This window comes from Epargyreus clarus, unplaced genomic scaffold (assembly GCF_041222505.1).
Source record: "Epargyreus clarus isolate Ecla_fem2 unplaced genomic scaffold, WU_Ecla_fem_2.2 ptg000033l, whole genome shotgun sequence".
NCBI classification, from domain to species: Eukaryota; Metazoa; Arthropoda; class Insecta; order Lepidoptera; family Hesperiidae; genus Epargyreus; species Epargyreus clarus.
Window position 1 is genome coordinate 2,134,922 of NW_027332238.1, and position 25,758 is coordinate 2,160,679.

Genomic DNA, 25,758 nt, shown 5'->3' on the forward strand with positions numbered 1-25,758 from the left:
ACAAAGAATGAGATATACATACATTCGCTCAAAAAACATTCAAATCAAATCAAATCAATTTTTTTTTATTCAAAATAGGTTCTTTACAGAGCACTTTTTGAATGTCAGTAAAACTACCACCAATTCACAAGGTGTTTCGTTATGGAGAAGCAGCGGCGAAAGAAACTCCATAACACACATCTTTAAAAAAATGTTTTTTACAATGTTAAACTTAACCTAATGGTACATGTAGAGCTGGAACTACTTCAGACCACACCGTTTTGTCAGTCAAATAATCACTTAGTTTATAGTACGCTTTTTTACCTCCATTGATAAAAATAGCGGAAACTTTGTTGCTAACCTCTTGTAAAAGATTATATCTTCATTGTATGACATCTCACTCATGTTTATATACCAACTTACAATAAATATTACACGGCAATAAATATTATCTTATCAGTAAGTAGGTATATAATATGTACATACATACTCTGGCGATAAGAATTTATCTTAATTATAAACGTTACAACAATATCGAAATATTGTTAAGGTAGAGACAGTATGGTCCGAAGAGGCACCACCGCGACCCCTATCTGCCGCGCACGAACTTCTTTAATCAACCCCAGATAGGATTAGATATTCCTACCTGAGGTCGGCCACAGATGCGCCGCTACCCCTGAGGACTAAGCTGGAACGTCTCGGAAAAGTATGTCTCCCTTACCACACTTCAAACCAGAACACAGCAGCGCTTAACGCTGCTATTATTAGGCAAAAAATAGGTGTGGCGGTGGTGCCGCAGGGGTCGAACCACAAAGGATTCTACCACCTTCAAAAGTTAAAAATAAATTGGAACAGTTTTATAAATCTCCCTTACTTCAGATCAGAACACAGCGACGCTTATAGCTCCCGCAATTTAGACGGATCCAACGACACCTCATATGTTAAACCGTCAAGTCGTTTGTGCTGCAGCGTGACAAAGAATGAGACATACATAGTAATACATACATATTACATACGCTCAAAAAATATAACCCTCCGTCATAGATCAAAGCCCTCCGCAGTCGGGTAATAAACAGGGTTGAAAGTAGGTACCTCCGGAATCGAACTATGAAGAGTTTCTACCCTTAAATCTAGTCAAGAGATTTATTTTATTTGTTTATTTTATTTATATATTTATTGTAAAAGTAACACAAAGTTATATTACAACAGGGCAGACTTAATGCCTAATGGCATTCTCTACCAGTCAACCCTTGGTGATTGGAGAGAATTTGCGGCAGGTGTTAAATATAATACATTAAGGATAAATAAATAATATACAATTTTATACATACATACATAAATATGTTTTAAATATAATAAATAAATATACATATAAGAGACTTCTCTCTCACTCTCTCTCTCTCTTCTCTCTTATCACTTATAAGAGAGAAAAAAAAGAAGCTTTATTTGTCAGATGAGGTGCTCAGATGCTCTCGGACAAGTTTTTTGAAAATAGCTTTGCTGGGTGTTTTTCTGATGTTCTGATGAGATTCTACATTTTTACCACGCTTTTATTAGCTTGACCTGTATGTATGTAACGAAATGTTTGCACTCGATTTTACCCACTTTGAACGGTCCGATCAATTTAAAATTTTGAACAATTATTAAGAACCGATGACAGTAAACGATTTTAATAATTTTATTCCCGTTCACCTCATCAGGATCGTCAGGAATCAGGATTAATGATTTTCCTTGCGAGATTTTAGCGTGGTTTTTAGTTTTTAAACCATAATTATTTTAACTATAATAATTACTATTACGTGATATTCTTTCAAACTATATCTATACTAATATTATAAAGAGGAAAACTTTGTTTGATTGTAATGAATAGGCACAAAAACTACTGGACCGATTTTAAAAAAATCTTTCACCATTCGAAAGCTACATCATCCACGAGTAACATAGGCTATATTTTATATGTAATATAGTAGTGTATATATAGTAGCGATCACATAATAAGGAAAGTTTGTAGGAAAACTCACAACAGGTTCTTAGAAACCTGCAATACACATCTGCGAAGTGCGAATGCAAATATTGTCCACGCGTGTGACACTTGGTTCCGTATTATTTAAGTTTAATATTTTATTACCAAGGTTTATTAAATTATCCCTGTACCCTTACCATGAGTTTTCAAAACATCCCACAATTTTACGTTACGTTTACTCAATCCATTATTCTGTTCCGTTTGCTTCAGTAGACTGAGTAAACGTAACAATAAGTAAGTGCTCAAGTATTTTTGTCTACCTCGCATCTTCGCAAAAAAGAGAGACAAAACAAAAAGCGCCATTTTGTCAATTTAGACGTTTAATGTTACGTTACTGACACTATAGTCCTGATACAATCCGATAGGGGCGCTTATTGGAAGTTAATAAACACATCCCTATTAAAATAATTTAGTTCCTTTTATGCTCACTGGCGGCGCTGCTACTTTATGTTTATCTGTGCTCTTATTCTTTTGACAACTTCACTCTGTTGTAACTAACGCGCAATAAACCGTTTTTTGTTCAATCTATTTTCGGTGTTAATTATTTATATTCCAAGAGGTTATGGGCCGTCCCGTATGCCTAAAATAGATCCGTACGAACAATTATTTATGCAGTAAATATCAGTAAAGTAATTCGCGGTAATTTCCGACATGAATATGTCTAACCTACATATTGAAAAACTCGCCGGGCGAGAAAACTATTCCACGTGGAAGTTTGCAGTTCGATCATATCTTGAACATGAAGATTTGTGGGAGTGTGTTGATTCTACTGGTCAAGTAGATCCTAAGAAAGACATAAAGGCCAAGTCAAAGATAATTTTGCTAGTGGAACCGATAAATTATGTCCACATCGAAAATGCAAAGTCATCTCGTGAGGTATGGAAAAACCTTCAAAATGCTTTCGAGGACTCCGGGCTATCAAGAAAAGTCGGTTTATTAAAAGATTTGATCAACACAACATTGGATAATTGTGTTAGCATCGAGGAATATGTTAATAAAATTTTGAGTACCGCATACAAATTACGAAATATTGGTTTCGAAGTTGGAGACGAATGGCTAGGAACACTCATGCTGGCAGGTTTACCGGATAATTATAAACCGATGATAATGGGTTTAGAAAGTTCTAGCATTAAAATTTCTTCAGATTTTGTCAAGACAAAGCTTTTACAGGAGGTGAAAGTTTCTGAGTCTTCAGCGTTCCTTACAAAGCACAAAAACAACTTTAATACCTCTAATAAACACCCTAAAATAAAAGGAAAAGGCCCACGTTGCTACAATTGCAACAAATATGGACATTATAAAAATCAGTGCACTTTGAAGAACAATAGTCAAAATAGTTTTTCAGCAATTTTTTCAGCTTACAACAAAATAAATATAGATGACTGGTACATCGACTCAGGTGCAACAATGCATATGACAAGACGCTCAGACTGGATGTACGATCTGCAGCCATGTCCAATTGACAAAATAATGGTGGCGAATAGTAATGCTGTCTCCGTGCAGAACATGGGTAAAGTAAATATTCAGACCAATGTATGTAAAGATGTGCATCAGATCCAGGTGAGAAATGTTTTATTTATTCCTGAGTTGAGTGCAAACTTGGTATCAGTCAGTCAATTAACTAAAAATGGTTGTAAACTAGAGTTCACTGACATGGGTTGTAATATATATAATGCCAATAAGATTCTCATAGCAACTGCAAAACTGTCTGATAATATGTATAAGCTCGATACTATTACTGGGAATGCTTATGCTGTAACTTGTGAGAGTAACACAAATATAATTACTTGGCATAAAAGAATGGGTCATTTAAATATGTCAGATGTAAAGAGGTTAGAGTCATGTGCTGAGGGTATAAAAATCACTGATAAAGAAGTTGATTCTGTCTGTATACCATGTTGTGAAGCAAAACAAACACGACTACCTTTTCCTCATTCCGGTTCTAGAGCAAAAGCATTGCTCGAGATAATACACACTGATCTATGTGGTCCGATGGAGACATCATCAGCTGGTGGTGCGAAGTACTTCATAACTTTCATAGATGATTACTCCAGAAAAGTATATGTGTATTTTCTAAAGAATAAAATGGATATTAAGTCAGTGTTTCAAAAATTTAAGGAAGAAGTAGAAAATGAGTTAGAAAAGAAAATTAAGATAGTAAGAAGTGACAACGGTAAAGAATATTGTAATAAGGATTTTTCTGATTTTCTAGCAGCTTCTGGCATCAAACATCAAACCAGCACACCGTATACGCCTGAGCAGAATGGTCTGGCAGAACGTATGAATAGGACTTTGGTGGAGCGTGCCAAATGTATGCTTTTCGAAGCAAATTTGAAGAAAACTTATTGGGCTGAGGCAGTAGCGACTGCAGCCTATGTTATTAATAGATCCCCATCACGAGTTTTGGCTGAGGTAACACCTTATGAAAAATGGACTGGTAAGAAACCAAATATTTCACATTTAAAGATTTTTGGTTGCAAAGCCATGGTACATGTTCCAAAGCAGAATCGTTTAAAATGGGATCGTAAGTCACGTGAATTAATTTTTGTGGGGTACTGTGACAACACAAAGGGATACAGAGTGTATGATACTATTAATAAAAAAATGATAATTAGTAGAGATGTAATTTTCATTGAAAACACGGTGAATGTTGATAATATCACACAAGAAAATGTATCTATCCCACAGCATGTTTCAGTCACACTAAACTCAAACACAAACAATAGTTCTAACTCATATAATTGTATAAAAGAAGATGATGAAACAGCATCTGTCGGTGAGAGCTTACAAAGAAATACATCAAATATAACTTTGTCACCCACAAGCGCTGATGCATCATTTGACAGTTGTAACACTAACAGAAATGATGATGAAACATATTACCCCAGTGAGAGTGATGAGAGTGAAAACAATGACAGTTTCGATAGAAACATCACCTTGAGGTCACATCAAAAAGGTAATAATTTTATGTGCATTATGAAAATTTCAGATCCGTTAACTGTTGATGAAGCCTTATCATCTACTAATGCTAAACATTGGAAGGATGCAATGGATGAAGAGTATAAGTGCTTATTGAAAAACAATACGTGGGAGTTGACTGATCTACCAAGTAATAAACATCCTATACCATGTAAATGGGTTTTTAAGACTAAAACAAATGAAAATGGACATATAGTAAAATACAAGGCACGGCTTGTTATAAAAGGATGTTCACAAAAACCAGGAATTGATTATACTGAAGTATTTTCACCAGTGGTAAGATTTGCTTCTTTAAGATATTTGTTTGGCTTAGCAGTTAAATATGATTTGGATATATGTCAAATGGATGCTGAATCAGCTTTTCTTCAAGGTGACATAGAAGAGGAGATTTATATGGTGCAACCCCCTTTATATAAATATGGTAACAAAGTTTGTAGACTTAAAAAATCTTTATATGGATTAAAACAGGCTAGTCGGCAGTGGAATAAGAAACTTGATTTTTCACTTAAAGAAATGGGGCTATTACAGTCTAAATTAGATCCCTGTATATATTATAAAATAGACAATAGTAACTTGATTTTTCTAGCCATCTATGTTGATGATTTAGTATTGTTTACAAATAGTCAAGAGTCAAAATTATATATAAAAAAAGAGTTACACAAGAAATTTAAAATGAAGGATATTGGCGAGCTTTGTTATTGTCTTGGTATACATGTAGAAAGAGACAGGAAGAGAAGCATTATATATTTGGACCAAAAGAAATACATACAAGAAGTATTACAAAGATATGGAATGTCTGATTGTAAAACTGTTAAAACCCCAATAGATATGAATTCAAAGTTACAAGAAAACTCAGAAGAAACAATAATTTTACATGATATTCCTTACCAAGAAATAATTGGGTGTCTTTTATATATCTCGCAGGTTACCAGACCAGATATAAGTTTTGCCATTAATATGTTAAGCAAATATAATAATAAACCTGAATTAAAACATTGGGTCGCTCTCAAGAGAGTCATGCGTTACTTAAAAGGTACTCAAGATTATAGACTGAGTTATAGACGGAACTCAAATGAAGCTATGACTCATGGTTACTGTGATGCAGACTGGGCTAGCTCAGAGGATGATCGGCGCTCCTGCACAGGGTACACGTTCTTGTTTCAGGGAGGAACAATCAGCTGGAACTCCAGACGTCAACCTACTGTTGCCCTATCCACTACAGAGGCAGAATATATGTCTCTGGCCTCATGTGTACAAGAAGCTTTGTGGTTAAAGCAGTTCCAAGAAACTTTTTGGCCACAACTCAAGAATGAATCTATGCTTATTTACAGTGATAATCAAAGTTCTATCAAACTTTCAGGTACTGATGGTTATCATTGTAGGACCAAGCACATTGATGTGAGGCACCATTTTGTTCGAGACAATGTACTAGGAGGTGCCATTGATGTTCGATACATACAGACGGATGAAATGGTTGCAGATGCCCTTACCAAAGCAACGTCACACACCAAATTGGCTTACTGTGCAGCGAAGATGGCATTATGTTTAAGGGAGGATATTGGAAGTTAATAAACACATCCCTATTAAAATAATTTAGTTCCTTTTATGCTCACTGGCGGCGCTGCTACTTTATGTTTATCTGTGCTCTTATTCTTTTGACAACTTCACTCTGTTGTAACTAACGCGCAATAAACCGTTTTTTGTTCAATCTATTTTCGGTGTTAATTATTTATATTCCAAGAGCGCTGATTGGAAATTGTATGGGCAAATACGTAAACAAATACCAAAACAGTCATATTTGTCAAAACGTAAAAACTCATGGTGAGGGTATAGTGACCGGCATGAGTCGTGAGCACAACTGACAGCTGCGCAGTAGTTAATGTTTCGGTCTCTTTGGCGGAATGAAGAAGCCATGGGGGCGGGGCGGGGTGCCGAGCTGCACGCGATTGGTTCCTAAGTCAATGCACATCGTCTATTGGAGGCTCGCGTGTCATTCGGCTACTGTACACTTTCGTGCAATTTGGCCAAAAGTGTACATGCGCGAGCTTACCCCCACTACTGCCCACCTGTGCTCACGACTCGTGCCGGGTATTATACTGTTTATACCTGGGTATGTAACGTAATCTTTGAACTCGATTTTTACCCACTTTTAACGGTCAAATTATTTAAAAATTTGGAACAATTATCAAAAACCGATGACAAGACACTGTTTTAATAATTTTGTTCCACTTTTTTTATCAGGATCGTCAAGATTAACGATTTTTCTGTTAGCTTGTAGCGGTAATTAAATTTAGGAAGAGGTAAATTACACAAAATTACTAAAGTTACTCAACTTGAGTGCTACAAGCTTTTAAAATCATTTATTGTACCAGAAAATTATAATTCCAAATATTTATTACTAGCTGACCCGGCAAACGTTGTGTTGCCATATAAATAAAAAAAATGTTAAGGGTGAACAACCCGCATCACTTAGAGATATGAAAAATATATAGTAGCCGATTCTCAGACCTACTGAATATGCATATAAAATTTGTTGAAAATCAGTAAAGCGGAGGAGTACTAAAGTATCGGTAACTAACATTGTGACACGAGAATTATATATAAGGTAAATGTATTACATTATAATAGAACTAAAAACTTGTTCTTAAAAAGTTTTCAACAATTTATTAAATACTACGACTATGGAACTTTTATTTATTTTCCTTTTTAACCCCATAGTTTCGACTAAGGAACTTTTATTTATTTTACTTTTTAACCCCATAGTTTCGAGTACGGTACCCTAAAACCTTGTCAATACATCGAAGGCCGAAAGAATCGCTCTCAATGGTATAATTGGTTAGCTTAGATTAGACGATACGATACGACGTTAGAACGCCACCATCTACACAAGGTGACGAATTGACTACGCCTAACTAATTTCTTCAGGCTTCAAGGCAGTGATAGCCTAGTTGTTAAGAAACTCGGCCTCTCGATCGAGGGGTCCAAAGTTCAAATCCCAGGCACGCACCTCTGATTTTTCAGTTATGTGCGTATTAGAAATTAATTATCACTTGCTAAACGGCGAAAGAAAACATCGTGAGGAAACCTGCATACCTGAGAGATTTATAAAAAACAAAAATCTCAAATGTATGTGAAGTCTATCAATACGCACTTGTCCAGCGCGGTGGACTATGGCCTAATCCTTCTCATTCTGAGAGGAGACCCGTGCACAGCAGTGGGACAGTAATGGGTTGATGATGAACTAATTTCTTCTAAATAATGATATTAAAAATAATTATAGTTTAAAAACTAAAAACCACCTTAAAATCGCACAAGGAAAATCGTTAATGATAATTCCTGACGGTCCTGATAAGGAGAATGGGATAAAATTATAAAAATTGTGAATTGTTTCGTATCTTATCGGTTTTGGATTTGTTCATAATTTTAAATCAATCGGACCGTTCAAATCAAATCAAAACAAATTATTTATTTTGCTTATCATGTAATTAAATGCAGCTGTTATAACAAAATTGTCCTCTACATTCCACCTCTTAGAGGTATGAAAAATTCTTTTTAATACCCAATTCTAATTATAAAGTTTAATCAATTGTTATTAAATAAAATTATACACACATAGCATTAGTAATAAATTAAATTACTTAATCATGTACATTATATTCGAACTTATAATCGTCTTCTTAAAATTATGTGGGCCAAGTCTTATTCTAATTAAATTTTAAACAGTCAATTTGTAATCTATACTAATATTATAAAGAGGAAAACTTTGTTTGTTTCTTTGATTGTACTGAATAGGCTCAAAAACTACTGGACCGATTTTAAAAATTCTTTCACCATTCGAAAGCTACATTATCCACGAGTAACATAGGCCATATTTACTATGAAATATATTTGATAAATAGATTTTGAGGCGGTACAAAGTTTGCCGGGTCAGCTAGTTTCAAAATATAAACATAACAATATTATTAAATTCCATATGTCATTATTAATCTATACATTGCCGTTTGTCAAAGTGGGTAAAAATCGACTTCAAGTAAGGTAAGATTCAGTTACATACATACATACAGGTCAAGCTAATAAAAGCGTGGTAATATCACAATTTCGAAGGTTATCAAACCTATTACTAAGCCTCCGCTGTCTGCCACAGGGCTCTATCTCTAACCGCAATAGGTAGCCACTTGATTTTTTCACCGAGTATGCATAACGGTGGCCGCTATAACAAATAGATTTTTTTATAATATAGGAGTAGCAGACGAGCATGCAGTCCACCTGATGGTAATTGGTTACTGTCGCCCATGGACATCTGTAATCAACCCCAGATAGGATTAGACATTCCTACCTGAGGTTTGCCACAGATGCGCCGCTACCCCTGAGGACTGAGCTGGAACGCCTCGGAAAAGTATATCTCCCTTACCACACCCTTCAAAACGGAACACAGCAGCGCCTAACACTGCTGTTATAACAGAAATAGGTGTGGCGGTGGTGCCGCCGGAGTCGAACCACAAAGGGTTCTACCACCTTGAAACTAAAAATATCCTCGTTCTATGCAAATAATGATTATAATTACATTCGTTATACACTAAAAATTCACAATAACATCGCGAAAATCAACGCAATAAAGATATTATCTACAATTGTATACGATGGTGTTATCTTTTATTATACTCCCAAGGTCGGTGACCGTTTTCCGCAATTGTTATCAATATAATTTGAGTATAATTCGTTTATTGTTGATAAGGAGTGATAGCCTAATATTAAAACGTGTCTGGTTTGAAGGGTGTGGTAATACACAACTTTTTGTTAGAACTATAGTTCCGACTTCGCTGGCACCTCCGCCACATCTATTTCTGTTATAACAGCAGTGTTAAGCGCTGCTGTGTTCTAGTTTGAGGGGTGTGGTAAGACACAACTTTTATAACTCTGTGGTTCGACTCCGGCGGCATCACCGCCACACCTATTTCTGTTATAACAGTGTTAAGCGCTGCTGTGTTCTAGTTTGAGGGGTGTGGTAAAACACAACTTTTAGAACTCTGTGGTTCGACTCCGGCGGCACCACCGCCACACCTATTTCTGTTATAACAGCAGTGTTAAGCGCTGTTGTGTTCTGGTTTGAAGTGTGGTAAGGGAGACATAATTTCCGAGGCATTCCAACTTAGACACACTTAGAGACTGGTGCCCAGCAGTGGGACAGTAATAGCATATCTAATTGAAGGAGGTAGAACCCTTTGTGGTTCGACTCCGGCGGCACCACCTATTTCTGTTATAACAGCAGTGTTAGGCGCTGCTGTGTTCCGGTTTGAAGGATGTGGTAAGGGAGACAGACTTTTCCGAATCGTTCCAGCTTAGTCCTCAGGGGTAGCGGCGTATCTGTGGCCGTCGTCAAGTAGGAATATCTAATCCTATCTGGGGTTGATTACAGATGTCCATGGGCAGCAGTAGCCACTTACCATCAGGTGGACTGCATGCTCGTCTGCTACTCCTATATTATAAAAAAATCAGAGTAAAGTAAAATCCTAGACTCAAGGTTGTCATTAATTTAGCATAAAATTGAGTAAATACAAAAAAATAATAATGAGCCATTTACCGTTAAATATTACTAATTAACTGTTAAGGAAGTTTAGTTTGCTACAAAATATCCGTTTTCTATATAATACATCTATATTAATATTATAAAGAGGAAAACTTTGTTTGTTTGTTTGATTGTAATGAATAGGCTCAAAAACTACTGGACCGATTTTAAAAATTCTTTCACCATTCGAAAGCTACATTATCCACGAGTAACATAGGCTATATTTTATATGAAATATATTTGATAAATAGATTTTTCATAATATATTGTTCTACCACCTTCAAAATAATAACTTAATAAATACCAAATAAAAGGGGTTTTCACAAAACCCAAAAAATAAAATGACGTAACAAAACAGCTTATTTTAAAAAAGATTATTTGATAAACATGTTTACAATACAAATTCTTACGCAATATTCGTATGATCACGGGATTCATTATAATTACTCATTGTGTGAAAGACACACATCATTTATACCCTATCATACATGACACAACGTCACATCCTATACTAACTATAGGATAATTAACTCTTGTTAGGGCTGTCAACATACTTTGGGGACGTCAATTAATTAAATAAGGCGTTAAGGGGAAGGGCATCAAGTCAAATCTCATCTAATCTTACTTTTTTTATAATATAGGAGTAGCAGACGAGCATGCAGTCCACCTGATGGTAAGTGGCTACTGCCGCCCATGGACATCTATAATCAACCCCAGATAGGATTAAGTATTCCTACCTGAGGTCGGCCACAGATGCGCCGCTACCCCTGAGGACTAAGTTGGAACGCCTCGGAAAAGTATGTCTCCCTTACCACACCCTTCAAAACGGAACACAGCAGCGCCTAACACTGCTGTTATTAGGTAGAAATAGGTGTGGCGGTGGTGCAGCCGGAGTCGAACCACAAAGGGTTCTACCACCTTCAAACTCACTACATCACTCACTCACCACCACGACCACCACTCACTCACTTATCTTCTTCACTGTCAGCTATTTTCGTGTTTGAAAATATAAAAAAACGAAGTTTTTAAATCATTTACGAATGAAACGATATTTCTCCGCACTTTTCTTCGATTTCGTGTTTTTGCACCACTTAACTGCGCAAGTCGGCATTGTTCCGCGTAAATTACACCATGACAGCCAATAAATGGCTGACAGAATCGTCAGCCATTTAAGTCATTTAATGGCTTCCTTCAATTACAAGGCGGTGAGATATCTATACATATCTATGCTTCAATCATATAAAAAAGAAAGGCCTCGTCGACATTACAAAGTAAAACTTTCATTGAAATCCAAGGCTAATGATAACTGTCATGTCATTGAAAAACTAGAACAATGCAACAACATTAATTACTAATTAAATTTAATGAATGTCATTTCAATTCAATGCTATTCATTCAATTGTCAATGATTATTATAACGTGAATTATTGGGTTCGCATAGTCCGCGTAAAACTGCTAGTCCACTCTGAATATAGAAATGAATCGCGTCGCCATAGCAAATTGTATGACTACACCTGCTCGCAACAACTTCAGAGCGGATTAGCAGTTTGACGCGGACTATAATAAAAATCGCTCTCAAAAAAAAAATTTAAAAAATTATGACACAATCAAAATGCCAAACGGTACTTAAAGCGTATAAAAATATTTTAAATAACTTTTTATTTTATTAAACAAAAAGTTTTACTTTTTTAAGTTCTTATTTTATTAAAATAAAAGGTTTTTTATTTTTATTTCATTTTTTAAGTTCTCATTTTATTAAAATAAAAAGTTTAATTTTGTTAATATATTTTTTCGTAAACAAAAAGTTTTCTTTTTAATTATGTGTGGTATATTTAAGTTTATAAGCTGAAAAATTTTACAATTATAATTAAGTTTAAGTTTTTATTTTATTAAAATAAAAAGTTTTATTACGAAAATAGATGTGACCGCAGTGCCACCGGAATGACTACGTCGAATAACAATACACATTTGTTACGATAACCCCATTTGCGCTTGGTAACCCTAAATCGGTCACTACATGACTCATTTGCGCGAGCGCATGACTTACAGTCACATACAATTGTTTCTTTTAACGCAAGTAGTTGGTTTGAAGGTGGTAGAACCCTTTGTGGTTCGACTCCGGCGGCACCACCGCCACACCTATTTCTACCTAATAATAGCAGTGTTAAGCGCTGCTGTGTTCCGGTTTGAATGGTGTGGTAAGGGAGACAGTTTTCCGAGGCTTTCCAGCTTAATCCTCAGGGGTAGCGGTAGGGGTAGGGTAGCATCTGTGGCCGACCTCAGCTAGGAATATCTATCCTATCTGGGGTTGATTACAGATGTCCATACGGCAGTAGCCACTTACCATCAGGTGGACTGCATGCTCGTCTGCTACTCTTATATTATAAAAAAAAAATACGTTTGGTAGCCCTAAATCGGTCCGTGCATTACTCATATGCGCGTGCGCATGCCTTCTAGCCACATACAATTGGTCCTTTTAAGCAAGTAGGCGTAGGTCAAGTGACCTTAAAATAAAACTGTATAGAGTACGCATGATAATGATAAATACATTATCATTTATCATATATCGCGGTGTAAGAGTCAGATGAACGTATGTACAAATAATCAAAAATCGTTTTTTTTCCACAAAACGGTCCACAATGTAGTCCTTTATGAAATGGCAAAACGACGTAACGCTATATTCAATATTTAATAAATAAATAGTACCGAATAAATAAAATATATATATATATATTGTATTTTTGTAAGCTTTTATAAACATTTTTATATATTTCAAAACTCTAATAGTAGCACAATATGTTAATATATATTTTGCCGAATAAATTATTTTCTTTCTTTCTTTCTATATATATTTTTATTTCAACTATTGTATATTATCTCTATTAATGATCTGGTAAAGTTTGAAGTGGCGAATTTTCACACAAAATTTTTGCTCTCCTGTAAAATTGACAATATAGATACGTTCAACTGACTCTTACACCTGATATGACACATCGCATATGGCGGTCACTATACCGGTGTGACGCGTAAAGGGTTCCTGGTTCGATCCCCGGCCAGACAGATATCTGAATGATGAATTTAGATAGCTGTTCTGGGTCTGGGTGTTTTGGTACTTGTCTTTGTGTGTGTCCATCTATTGCAGTTTAATATTTAGATAATGATTAAGGGCAGTGATAGCCAAGTGGTTAAAAACTCGACCTCTCGATCGTGGGATCAGAGGTTCATGTCCCAGGCGATTTTCCGAAATTATGTGCGTATTAGAAATTAATTATCACTTGCTAAAACGGTAAAGGAAAACATCGTGAGGAAACCTGCATACCTGAGATCTATATAAAAAACAAAAATCTCAAAGGTATGTGAAGTCTACCAATACGCACTTGTCCAGCGCGGTGGACTATGGCCTAATCCTTCTAATTCTGATAGGAGACCCGTGCCCAGCAGTGGGACAGTAATGGGTTGATGATTATGATTTAGATAAGGTTACAAACGTCAAAAAACAGCAATTTCTTGTATGGCGACCTCCAATTGTATGTAATTGATTAATTGATGTAATTGATTTAATTTGTAATTATTTTAAATTTAATAATAAATAATCGTATCAGAGAAATGTAACTGGTTGAGGTATTAGGTGATTATTTGGTGGTATTAGGTGGTACACTAACGCATTAGGCAACCCTGTAATGTTAGTTGTAAGATATGAGTAAATAAATAAATAAATAAATAAAAATTATTGACAACTTTTTTATTTTTAGTACCTACTTATCTGTTATTATAGCGGCCACTGATACACACTATAAAAATGTCAAGTGTCCATATTACTACTATTACGGTTCAGGAGATAGAGCCCTGTGACATACGGACAGACAGCGGAGGCTTAGTAATAGGGTACCGTTTTTACCCTTTGGGTAGAGAACCCTCCGTGGTTTGACCGCCAGCACCACCGCCTCACTTATTTCTGTTATAACAACAGTGTTAAGCGCTGCTGTGTTCCGCTTTGAAGGGTGTGGCAAGGAAGACGTACTTATCTGAAACTTCCGACTTAGTCCTCAGGGGTAACGGCGCATCTGTGGCCGACCTCAGGTAAGAAAATTTAATCCTATCTGGGGTTGATTACAGATATCCATACGGCAGTAGCCACTTACAATCAGGTGGACTGAATGCTCGTCTGCTACTCCTATATTAATAAAAAAAATAACTATTTATATATATGACTAGCTGACCCGGCAAACTTTGTACCGCCTCAAAATCTATTTATCAAATATATTTCATATAAAATATAGCCATCACTCGTGGATAATGTAATTTGGAAGGTGGTAGAACCCTTTGTGGTTCGACTCCGGCGGCATCACCGCCACACCTATTTCTATTCTAATAACAGCAGTGTTAGGCGCTGCTGTGTTCCGTTTTGAAGGGTGTGGTAAGGGAGACAGACTTTTCCGAGGCGTTTCAGCTTAGTCCTCAGGGGTAGCGGCGCATCTGTGGCCGACCTCAGTTAGGAATATCTAATCCTATCTGGGGTTGATTACAGATGTCCATGGGCGGCAGTAGCCACTTACCATCAGGTGGACTGCATGCTCGTCTGCTACTCTTATACTATAAAAAAAAAAAAAAAAATGTAGCTTTCGAATGGTGAAAGAATTTTTAAAATCGGTCCAGTAGTTTTTGAGCCTATTCATTACAACCAAACAAACAAACAAAGTTTTCCTCTTTATAATATTAGTATAGACAACTCAATACAGAGCGGGTATATTATAAAAAAAAAATATGTATAAATATACAGAAAACATGATTCGTAATTTGCCGACCGTACTTCACAGTGCTAAGCTGTGATTGAGGAAAAACGTATTCAGGTCAAAATTTATCTTATCTCGAGTGGTATACCACTCAACGCTTCTTTCCTCACAGAATCATTCCAGCAAATAATATACAGATGGCGCAATCGAGAAATATACCAAAAATTACGACATCTTCAAAGCTACTATCGACCGGGGATACCAATGCCACACCTATGTTTTTTTATAATATAGGAGTAGCAGACGAGCACGCAGTCCACCTGATGGTAAGCTACTGCCGTACGGACATCTGTGATCAACACCAGATAGGATTAGATATTCCTACCTGACGACGGCCACAGATACGCCGCTACCCCTGAGGACTAAGCTGGCACGCCTCTGATAAGTATGTCTCCCTGACACCCTTCAAACCAGAACACAGCAGCGCTACACTGCTGTTATAACAGAAATAGATGTGGCGGTGGTGCCGACGGAGTCGAACCACAAAGGGTTTTACTTTTACTACTCGTACCTTCAAAACATTTACAGATTTTCTTTCACCCCAACTTGACAAGGTAACGCTTCAAGGATAAGTCTATTCAGCTAAAGATAATAAAAATGTTAACGAAAGCAAAATAACATAAATAATAAACACACATCTTTTGTGCTATGAAAAATGAGTTAAACTATTTGGCAAAGCGCCAAAACGTAACTGAATATTTCTTCAATAGAATAAAAATGATTTATTCATATAAAAATACGTTCGGATGTTACTATGTTTTGTATATCATTCTGCTAATGATACCATATGATATCACTAATATTGATCAAGAGTCCCTGAGAGAACTGTTTCCCACTATTCATATATGAAAATATTATGTATATAAGAAAACACACTGATATTTAAAAAAAAGTAACCACCTTAACTTTAATACTAGAAATAGAAATATACTAACAATTCCTAAACATAGATTATGTAAGGTGGCTAGATCTTTCATGGGCAACTGTATTCGCTACTACAATAAAATACCCGATCACATTTTGAATCACACAGACAAAAGTTCAAACATGTCGTTAAACAAACACTATGTAAAAGGGTCTACTACGAGTATAAACTATGTGATTATTTGACTGACAAAACGGTGTGCTCTGAAGTAGTTCCACACGTACCATTAGGTTAAGTTTAACATTGTAAAAAATATTCTTTTAAAAGATGTGTGTTATGGAGTTTCTTTCGCCGCTTCTTCTCCATAACGAAACACCTTGTGAAGTGGTGGTAGTTGTATTGACATTCAAAAACTGCTCTGTAAAGAACCTATTTTTAACCGACTTCAAAAAGGAGGTGGTTATCGATTCGGCCGGATTTTTTTTTTTATGTATGTACACGAATTACTCCGCCGTTAGTGGCCCAATTTAATAATTCTTTTTTTATTTTATAGAGACAAGCTGGAAGTTGGTCCCATTTAAATATGGTCAAGATCCATCGATGGGTTCTGGAGAAAATGAGAGGAACTCCTCCACCCATGTAAATATAACAGCCATAACTTCGCCGTTTATGAACCTATTTTAATGCCTTTAATTTCGTGTGTGTACAATTGCTACAAGTTGGTCCCATTTAAATATGATGAGGATCAGAGTGGGTTCTGGAGACAAAATATGTAACTCCTCAACCGATGGGAATAATTAGGTTGTGTTTGAAGATATTTGGTGTAGGTTCTAATGAAATTGCAAAGCCAGTTCATCATTGACTATTTTAGTTAGGTTAGGTTGGAACATATAAGACAATATAAAACTAAGCTCGTCGTAAGCGGGCGGTTGCAATCAATGTAAACTCAGACCTTACCTTCATTCATGATCACGTCTATACAATTTTTTATTGTATTAATATAAATGTTAGTATGTCATCACTAAAAAGGGGGAAAAAAAATTTTAACAAAAAAATACAACGGACTTCTATGTCACTACAAAGTAAAAAATAATTGAAATAAATGTTGGTTTAGTACATATTTCTGAAGTCGGCGCTCATATTAGACACGCTGTTTACATCGTTATCTAACGAAATATATTGACCAACCATATTTGTGTTATGAGGGTATTGGGTTCGAGCCTCGGTCAGATAAATTCATCATTTAGATATCTGTGAACTACTCGTTTGCTACTCCTATTATATTTTACAATCCTACCGAAAATTTATATGTATCATAAATCAATTTATATTCCAAAATCGTTTCCAAAATAAGTCAAAAAGCTTAATATTACACCTTTTCAAATTTTTACCACCCATTTATTTTATTGTAACGCTTTAGTGTAACGCATTGTAATGTTTTAGTGTAACGCAGTGATAGCCTAATGGTTAAGAAACTCGGCCTCCCGATCGAGGGGTCCGAGGTTTAAATCCCAGGCACGCACCTCTGATTTTTCAAACTTATGTGCGTATTAGAAATTAATTATCACTTGTTAAACGGTGAAGGAAAACATCGTGAGGAAACCTGCATACCTGAGAGATTTATAAAAAAAATCTCAAAGGTGTGTGAAGTCTACCAATACGCACTTTGATATGCATGATGATTTATTTATTTTATTAGCTTCACCTGTATCTAACGGGGTATGTAATGGAATCTTTGAACTCGATTTTTAGAAATTTTTACCCACTTTCAACGGTCCGATTAATACTTAATTTTGAACAATCATCAAGACCCGATAACAATACACGATTTTAATATTTTTTTCCCATTGTTCTCATCAGTATTGCCAGGATTAACCATTTTCCTTATACGATTGTAACATGGTTTTTAGTTTTTAACTTTAATTACTTATTTTTATCTTATCACCAAATATATTAATTAATATATTTTCCTCGATTCTAATTCACAATTTAAACAGATTTATGCGGTTCTAATGTTTACCGCATAATTCAAAGTTTAAATAGATTACTTGTGGTTTTAATGTTTTGTTAATAACACATCTGTTATATTGTGGTCAATTGTAATGGTTAATGTTTCCGTAAACATGACCTCATATGATATTTATAAAATTCTCGTGTCACAATGTTAGTTACCGTACTCCTCCGAAACGGCTTTACCGATTTTCACTAAATTTATATGCATATTCAGTAGGTCTGAGAATCGGCTATCAATTTTTCATACCCTTAAGTGATAAGGGTTGTTCACAGGTCACCTCTCAGAATGAGAAGGATTAGGCCATAGTCCACCGCGCTGGACAAGTGCGTATTGGTAGACTTCTTACCTTGAAAAGTTTTAGTCAATTAATTATTTGTTTACATTTTGTATATCATCTTATGGTTTCACTACGTTAAATATTTCCGTAAACAGTATAATATTATGTAACCGTCACAATTACTTTGTTTATTCCGTATGTATTTTATTCAAATGACCTACGTATCAAGAATTGGAAATCATCGCAATCATTCTCATCAAGCTTTACTGAGCATTGTTGCATCTTGGAATGTAATTTAGGTCGTATGCGTGATGACACATGAAAACCTCTTCTATCATTATCAACCTATTACCGTCCCACTGCTGGGCACGGGTCTCCTCTCATAATGAGAAGGATTAGGCCATAGTCCACCGCGCTGGACAAGTGCGTATTGGTAGACTTCACATACCTTTGAGATATTTTTTTGTAAATCTCTCAGGTATGCAGGTTTCCTCACGATGTTTTCCTTCACCGTTTAGCAAGTTATAATTAATTTTTAATACGCACATAACTTTGAAAAATCAGAAGTGCGTGCCTGGGATTTGAACCTCGGAGACCCCAATCGAGAGGCAGAGTTTCTTAACCACTAGGCTATCACTGCCTTTTGTTCTTCTATAATCTTTTATTTTAACAATAAATTAGGTTAAAACGATTATTATTACATTTTTGCTTCTTTGAGTTGCGCGAAAATGTTCGCAAATGAAGGTGGACCCTCCGTGACTCGACTTCGAACGACATCACCGCCACACCTATTCCTGCCTTTTTTTCTTTTTTTTTTCACGAGGGGGAAACCTTCAAAAGGTACCCGGCGCCGTGAGAGCGACGCAGGGTTATGTGGGATTCTTACCGCACTAAAACCCCCCGGAGGCCGTCCTCGCGCTGCGTAGAGGACTCCGGGATCTCCAAAGGAACGCAACCGGAGTCCTCTTAGCGCGTTGCCCCGTCGGGCTTTACATTTATTTTATTTTTATTTGTTTATTATATTTTTTTTTTTACATTTATCCTGAGTCATGACGTCATCCCCCAGGTTGGTGTTTTAGTTAACACGAGCTTTTGCCCGCAGCTTCGCTCGCGTTACGAAGTATTATTTTCATCCCCTATTTTATCCCCTAGGGGGTAGAATTGATAAAAATCCTTTCTTAGCGGATACCTACGTCATAACATCTACCTTCATGCCAAATTTCAGCCCGATCCGTCCAGTGGTTTGGGCTGTGCGTTGATAGATCACTATGTCAGTCAGTCACCTTTGAGTTATATATATATAGAAGATGGCCATTTTATAGAAAATCTAAATAAATTTATAGTTTATTGACATTATTAAAGCTTTATTAGAATATTTTCCACATATTTTTTTCTATCTTACTTTGTTAATTTTATATCCGCGTATTCTTATTAATACGTATTCGCGCCTGCGATTGCAAATATTCGCAACATCATTGATCTAAATTAAAATGATATGCTGGGTTTAACAACCCAGCTAGGCAACGACCTAACATATAGATATAAAATATTTATGTCAGTGGTTTTGGCAATAATCTCGAATAACCGCATTTGACCTCGATTTTTTACTTTTAATATACTAACTAGCTGACCCGGCAAACGTTGTGTTGCCAAATAAATAAAAAAATGTTAAGGATGAACAGCCCTTATTAAATATGCATATAAAATTTGGTGAAAATCGGTAAAGCCGTTTCGGAGGAGTACGGTAACTAACACTGTGACACGAGAATTTTATAATATAAAATTATACTTCTTTTGGGGCATTTAATAAAATAGGTTTTTTTTTACAATACCTACAAATAAAATATGAATACCACAAATTTGACCATTAGATATTGAAAGATTTATAGAAAATGTTATATTTTTGATACAAAAAACAGATAAAAAATCTACAACATTAGGATGCATATTGCATGTTTTTTTTTCACAATTATGATACGAAGTCATGGTTTTCGCGCGCTAGTATATTTTTGGTTTTTGAGTAACAAAATTAGTCAAAAACAAATAACACTTATTCAGAACATGCCAAATCATCATAGCTTTTGGCTATAGTCCAAATAAAGCAAGGTTTCCAAGAAATAAACACATTTCCCTTTGTTTAAATCTGTGGTTTCAATAATTTAAACAGACAAAAATTAAAACAGAATACTCTTATAGATCTAAGCGGCGACCATACTGGTGTGACCGAGTGTCCTGGAGGGTTACTACCATCTCTTAAAACTATATTATTTTAATAATACTTTTACTTTTTTTGCAGCAAAACTTTTAAAGCAAAATATGACAATTTCAGTTGGTTTTATAGAATGCATAAGCGAAAAATTAATAAGGGTTTAAGTTTATTCAACTGTGTATGACGGAACATTTTACTGTTGTAAGGAGGAAATAAAACTTTCCTGAACTATGATGGTTTTTAAAAGATGGTGGTAGGCCTACTGGGCTTTTTCATTTTTACCACGCTTTTATTAGCTTTACCTGTATGTATGTATGTAACGGAATCTTTGAACTACATTTTACCCTATTTGAACGCTTCGATTAATTTAAAATTTTGAACAATCATCAAGAACCGATGACAATACACGATTTTAATAATTTTATCCCATTCTCCTCATCTGGATCGTCAGGTATCAGGATTAATGTTTTTCCTTGTGCGATTTTAGCGTGATTTTTAGTTTTTAAACTATATATTACCTTAAGAGTACAGAGGGTCCATACCCTGGGCCCCCATATAACAGGGGCCCCGTAAAGCCATTATATTCGCTTATCATTCCCTAGTCGGGTTTTAATGTTACCCCGTTAAAACAAGTGATAGCTAATTTCTAATACGCAAAGAAAATTCACAATTACATGCCTGATTCAAACCTTGGGCCCCTCGATTGAGAACAGAGTTTCAACCACTAAGCTATCACGTCCTCTCACGGCGCGGTATCGAGTATATTATAGTTCGCGCCAAACTAAACTGCTAGTCCGCTCCGAAGTTGTTGCGAGCAGGTGTAGTCATACAATTTGCTATGGCGACGCGATTCATTTCTATATTCAGAGCGGACTAGCAGTTTTACGCAGACTATACTTAAGTAGCTAACAAGTGAACTGTATCATTTTCTTGTAATAATTATAAAACCGGTTATCAACTTCGTGTCAAGGTTTTTACCGAGACAATATGGCCGTGTTCTAGATAAAATCAATCGTGAACAGCTGTAATTGTGTCGGACTTCTATTACGTATAGATTGAAGGTAGAACCCTCTGTGGTTCGTCTCCAGCGGCACTAACACACATTTTGTAGACGAGGGGGAAAATAAAACTTTAAAAGGTACCTAGCGTCGTGGGAGCGACACGGGATTATGTGGGATTTTTACCGCACTAAAAATCTTCCGTTGGCTATCCTCAGCCCTGCGAAGAGGACTCCGGGATCTTTAACGGAACGCAACCGGAGTCCTTTGAACGTGTTGCCCCATCAGACTCCGCTCAGGTTAGCACAGCGCCCTTCACACCGTCTGGTGTTTACGACGGTATGCGACAACACCTACCGCCTGGAACTACCCGGGGTCCCTTGCTGGACGGTTCGCGCTCCCTCTTATACCGCCCGTAACCCCGAAAGCCCCCTTTTAGTCGCTTCCTACGACAGGCAGGGGATAACCACCGTCACACGTATTTCTATTATAACAGCAATGTTTTGAAGAGAAACAGACTTCTCCGAGGAGTTCCCACTTAATACTCAGGGGCGCATCTGTGGGCTTCTTCAGTAGGGTTAATTTTATCTGGGGTTGATTACAGACGTAAATGGGCAGCAGTAACCACTTATCATCAGGTTGACTGCACACGTGTTTGATTTCCCGCGTCTGTTTGTCTGTCACAGGGCTCTATCTTTTGATTCGTAATAAATAAGTACTTGAATTTTTTATAGTGTTTTTCTGGCCCTTATAACAACAAATACTAAAATAAAAAAAAGTTACAGGTAGGTAGGGTAAGAAGTCGCACCTGGCCGATTTTGAATGATACGTAATAATTTACGATGCAAAAAAAATGACAGATTCATAAGAAATATTCTTTATACCTGTGTATTGAATATATTCTATGTATTAATTACGGGGGCGGAAGTGGCGGCCATTTTGAGGGGGCGGAAAACCTTTTATAAATTTTTTCCTAGTATAGTCCGCGCCAAATTGCGAGTTCGCTCTGAAGTTGTTGCGAGCAGGTGTAGTTGTACAATTTGCTATGGCGAGGCCATTCATTTCTATATTCAGAGCGGACTTACAGTTTTACGCGGACTATATCATTCTTAATCCTTATAAGAGTACAGAACTTTTTTTTTCGACGGGGAAACCTTTGAAAGGTACCCAGTGCCGTGGGAGCGACACAAAGTTATGTGGGGTTCTTACAGCACTAAAACCCCCCGGTGGCCGTCCTCGGTGCTGCGTAAAGGACTCCGGGATCTCCAGAGGAACGCAACCGGAGTCCTCTTAACGTTGCCCCGTCGGGCTAGACCCAGGTGCGCATGCCGCTCGCCACACCGTCTGTTGTACACGACGGTATGTGACCACACATACCGCCGTCCTTCCCGGGTCGTTGGCCGGGCGGTTTGAGCTTCCACTCTTCCACCCGCAACCCCGGAAGCCCCTTTTAGTCGGGGATACCGTAGCCCTATTCTGGTCCCGGAACTACAGGGACGAAGAAGACAGACCTATTAGAAAGGTCATTCTTACAAAGAGGGGCAAAGTAAATTTCCTAAACCAAAGTATTATTGATAAAAAAATGCAAAAGTTTTGATTACGTTACAGGATTATTTTTGCGATCCCCTCGGGGGCCCCACAGCCTCAAAGGAACACGGGGGGTCACGGCGCATCAATAAAAACGCAAATTATAAAAGTTTTATTACAAACTAACTAAAGAATACTTATAGTTACTTATGAATTATTTATTTAAACAATACATAATCCAGAAAGCAAATAAACATAATATTGATTTACTTTTAATAAACTAGAGTTTAAAACATGGTTGGATACATGACAGCTTAATACTTTCACATAAGTTTGAAAAACTGCAATAGAGAGAGAAAAAATCAATTTTTTTTCTTCAATAGCAATTTAAGCTTTTTGTAAAACTCTCAGTCATACAATCAATAAATGAATAATTAAATAGTTTCTACTAATTAAGTAATAACTGTCATTAAATAATGATAATGCTATTTAATAATGATCATCATTATACTTCAATTAATTATACAGCAGTATGTGATATAACTTTTTTTTAAGAATGAAGCAGCATCAAAGAATGCAGTCCACCTGATGATGTCACGTTCATATGGACATCTGTACGACTCCATATAGAGCATATTTTACCTCGAGCCCATAGATAAGTATAGATATCTCACCGCCTTGTAATTTAAGGATACACCATGACAGCCATTAAACGGCTCACAATTCTGTCAGCCATTTAATGGCTGTCATGGTGTAATTTACGCAGAACAATGCCGACATGCGCAGTTAAGTAGTGCAAAAACACGAAATTGATGACAAAGTGCAGAGAAATATCGTTTCATCGTAAATGATCTAAAACTACATTTTTTAGATATTTTTCAAACACAAAAATAGATGACAGTGACAATTTCAATTGTCAAAACTAGTTATATTTTCTAGTTAGGAGTGAGTAATCTTTAATAATCTACGCTCAAGCCGATAATAAATGCTGCCATATAAGGACTAAGGTGCCAGGTATCCACACCCCCTGGATTCCTCCTTAGCATAGATTAGTAAAGATACTTCGCCACCTTGAAATTGAATGAAGCCACAAACGGCTTATTAGTAAGTTATTTTTTTGAATTCTTGACAAATAAAAACATTTTTAGAGAAAATTTACGAATAAATAACTAATACTGCGTAATTTACATAATAAATAAATAATTATTTCAAATAATTTAGGGATATTTTAGCACGGAGACGTGGCAAAACTTTTTTACGCAACTATTTCAATTCTCAAAACTGGGTACATTTTCTAGTTAGGAGTGAGTAATCTTTACTAATCTATGCTCCTTAGTTAAACTATACTCTCCTATCATCTCTCAAAGTTACTCAAAGTAACCATGATTAAATTGTTATTGTTTTTAAGTAATAATTAATATTGAGTCAAATTAAAGTATTTTTAAGTAATAACTTATAAAAAAAGACAAAAACAAAGCAGAACAGTGCATGGAACATTTATTTTTATAGTAGCTCTTGATAAATATACATATACATATTGTAAATAATAATAATACATATTTTATTGAACCAAGTTAAACTTTTATCTCTTGACAAATTATTTAATTAGTTATAATGTTCAGTGCAATATAAAAAATATAAAAAATACACTGAATATTAGCCATTAGAACATTAGTAGTAGTAAGGGAATATAATATATGAAACCCATACATAGTTAGACATTGTATTTGTATAGGTATACTGTAGCTGCCCCCCTAATAGAACTTTGAACTCATCTGGTTTCCTGCAGATATCCAAACAAATAACAATAAAAAGATAATGATCTCATAATCAGGTGGACTATATACGATTTTTAATAACATTTTAAATAATATTTTATAATTTACACACAACAGATTATATCAAAACGAACCAAGCGAACCAGTAATCGCGCGTTTTTTAACTTTTTTAATTCCAATTTTGAAACAGCCATTAAAACGGAGTCAATGCCCTAAACTCATTATGCCAAGTTGGACCGGAAGGTATTTTTTTCTTTGTTAGTAGGCTGACAGAGGCAGTGGTACATTTTATGATTGTGATTTATTAGTATGACGAAGATCACTCACCGATATGTTTCAGCGTATGCCCCGTCACTGAGTAAAAAAATAAAAATAATCACATATAAACACACGAATCACTGGCACATCTTAAAGTACGAATTTCAAGCACTGATCTAGATACAGGAGATAATTCCATAACAAAACGCGTAACCACCGTTCCCGAGATTCGGATATGAATGAATGAAATTTACATTACACATACGATTGGCGAGCTCTATGGTTTGCAAAGATGAATGGCGATTTGGCAAACGTCAAGCGCGTTCATTATTAGAAAGCAGTCAATGGAAGTAAATCAAACAGCCAATTATAGTGAAATGAATTTATATGACGTGCCACTAAATTAATATTATTTATATAATATTGAAAATTGCGCATAGATTGAACAAAAGTTTGAGCGATTTTAATTTTTATTGCACCTTATTTTTATTG

General features: G+C 35.9%; 1 protein-coding gene across 2 annotated transcripts in view; it reads right to left on the reverse strand.

Moving 5' to 3' along the window:
- The window catches only part of LOC140755653 (monocarboxylate transporter 12), a 53,759-nt gene extending 28,217 nt beyond the window's left edge, over positions 1-25,542 (reverse strand). For both annotated transcript variants that reach the window (XM_073090953.1, XM_073090954.1), the window contains exon 1: positions 25,336-25,542. The gene's annotated coding sequence lies outside the window, so the exon portion shown is untranslated. The remainder of the gene's footprint in view (positions 1-25,335) is intronic.
- Between the last annotated feature and the right edge of the window lie 216 nt (positions 25,543-25,758).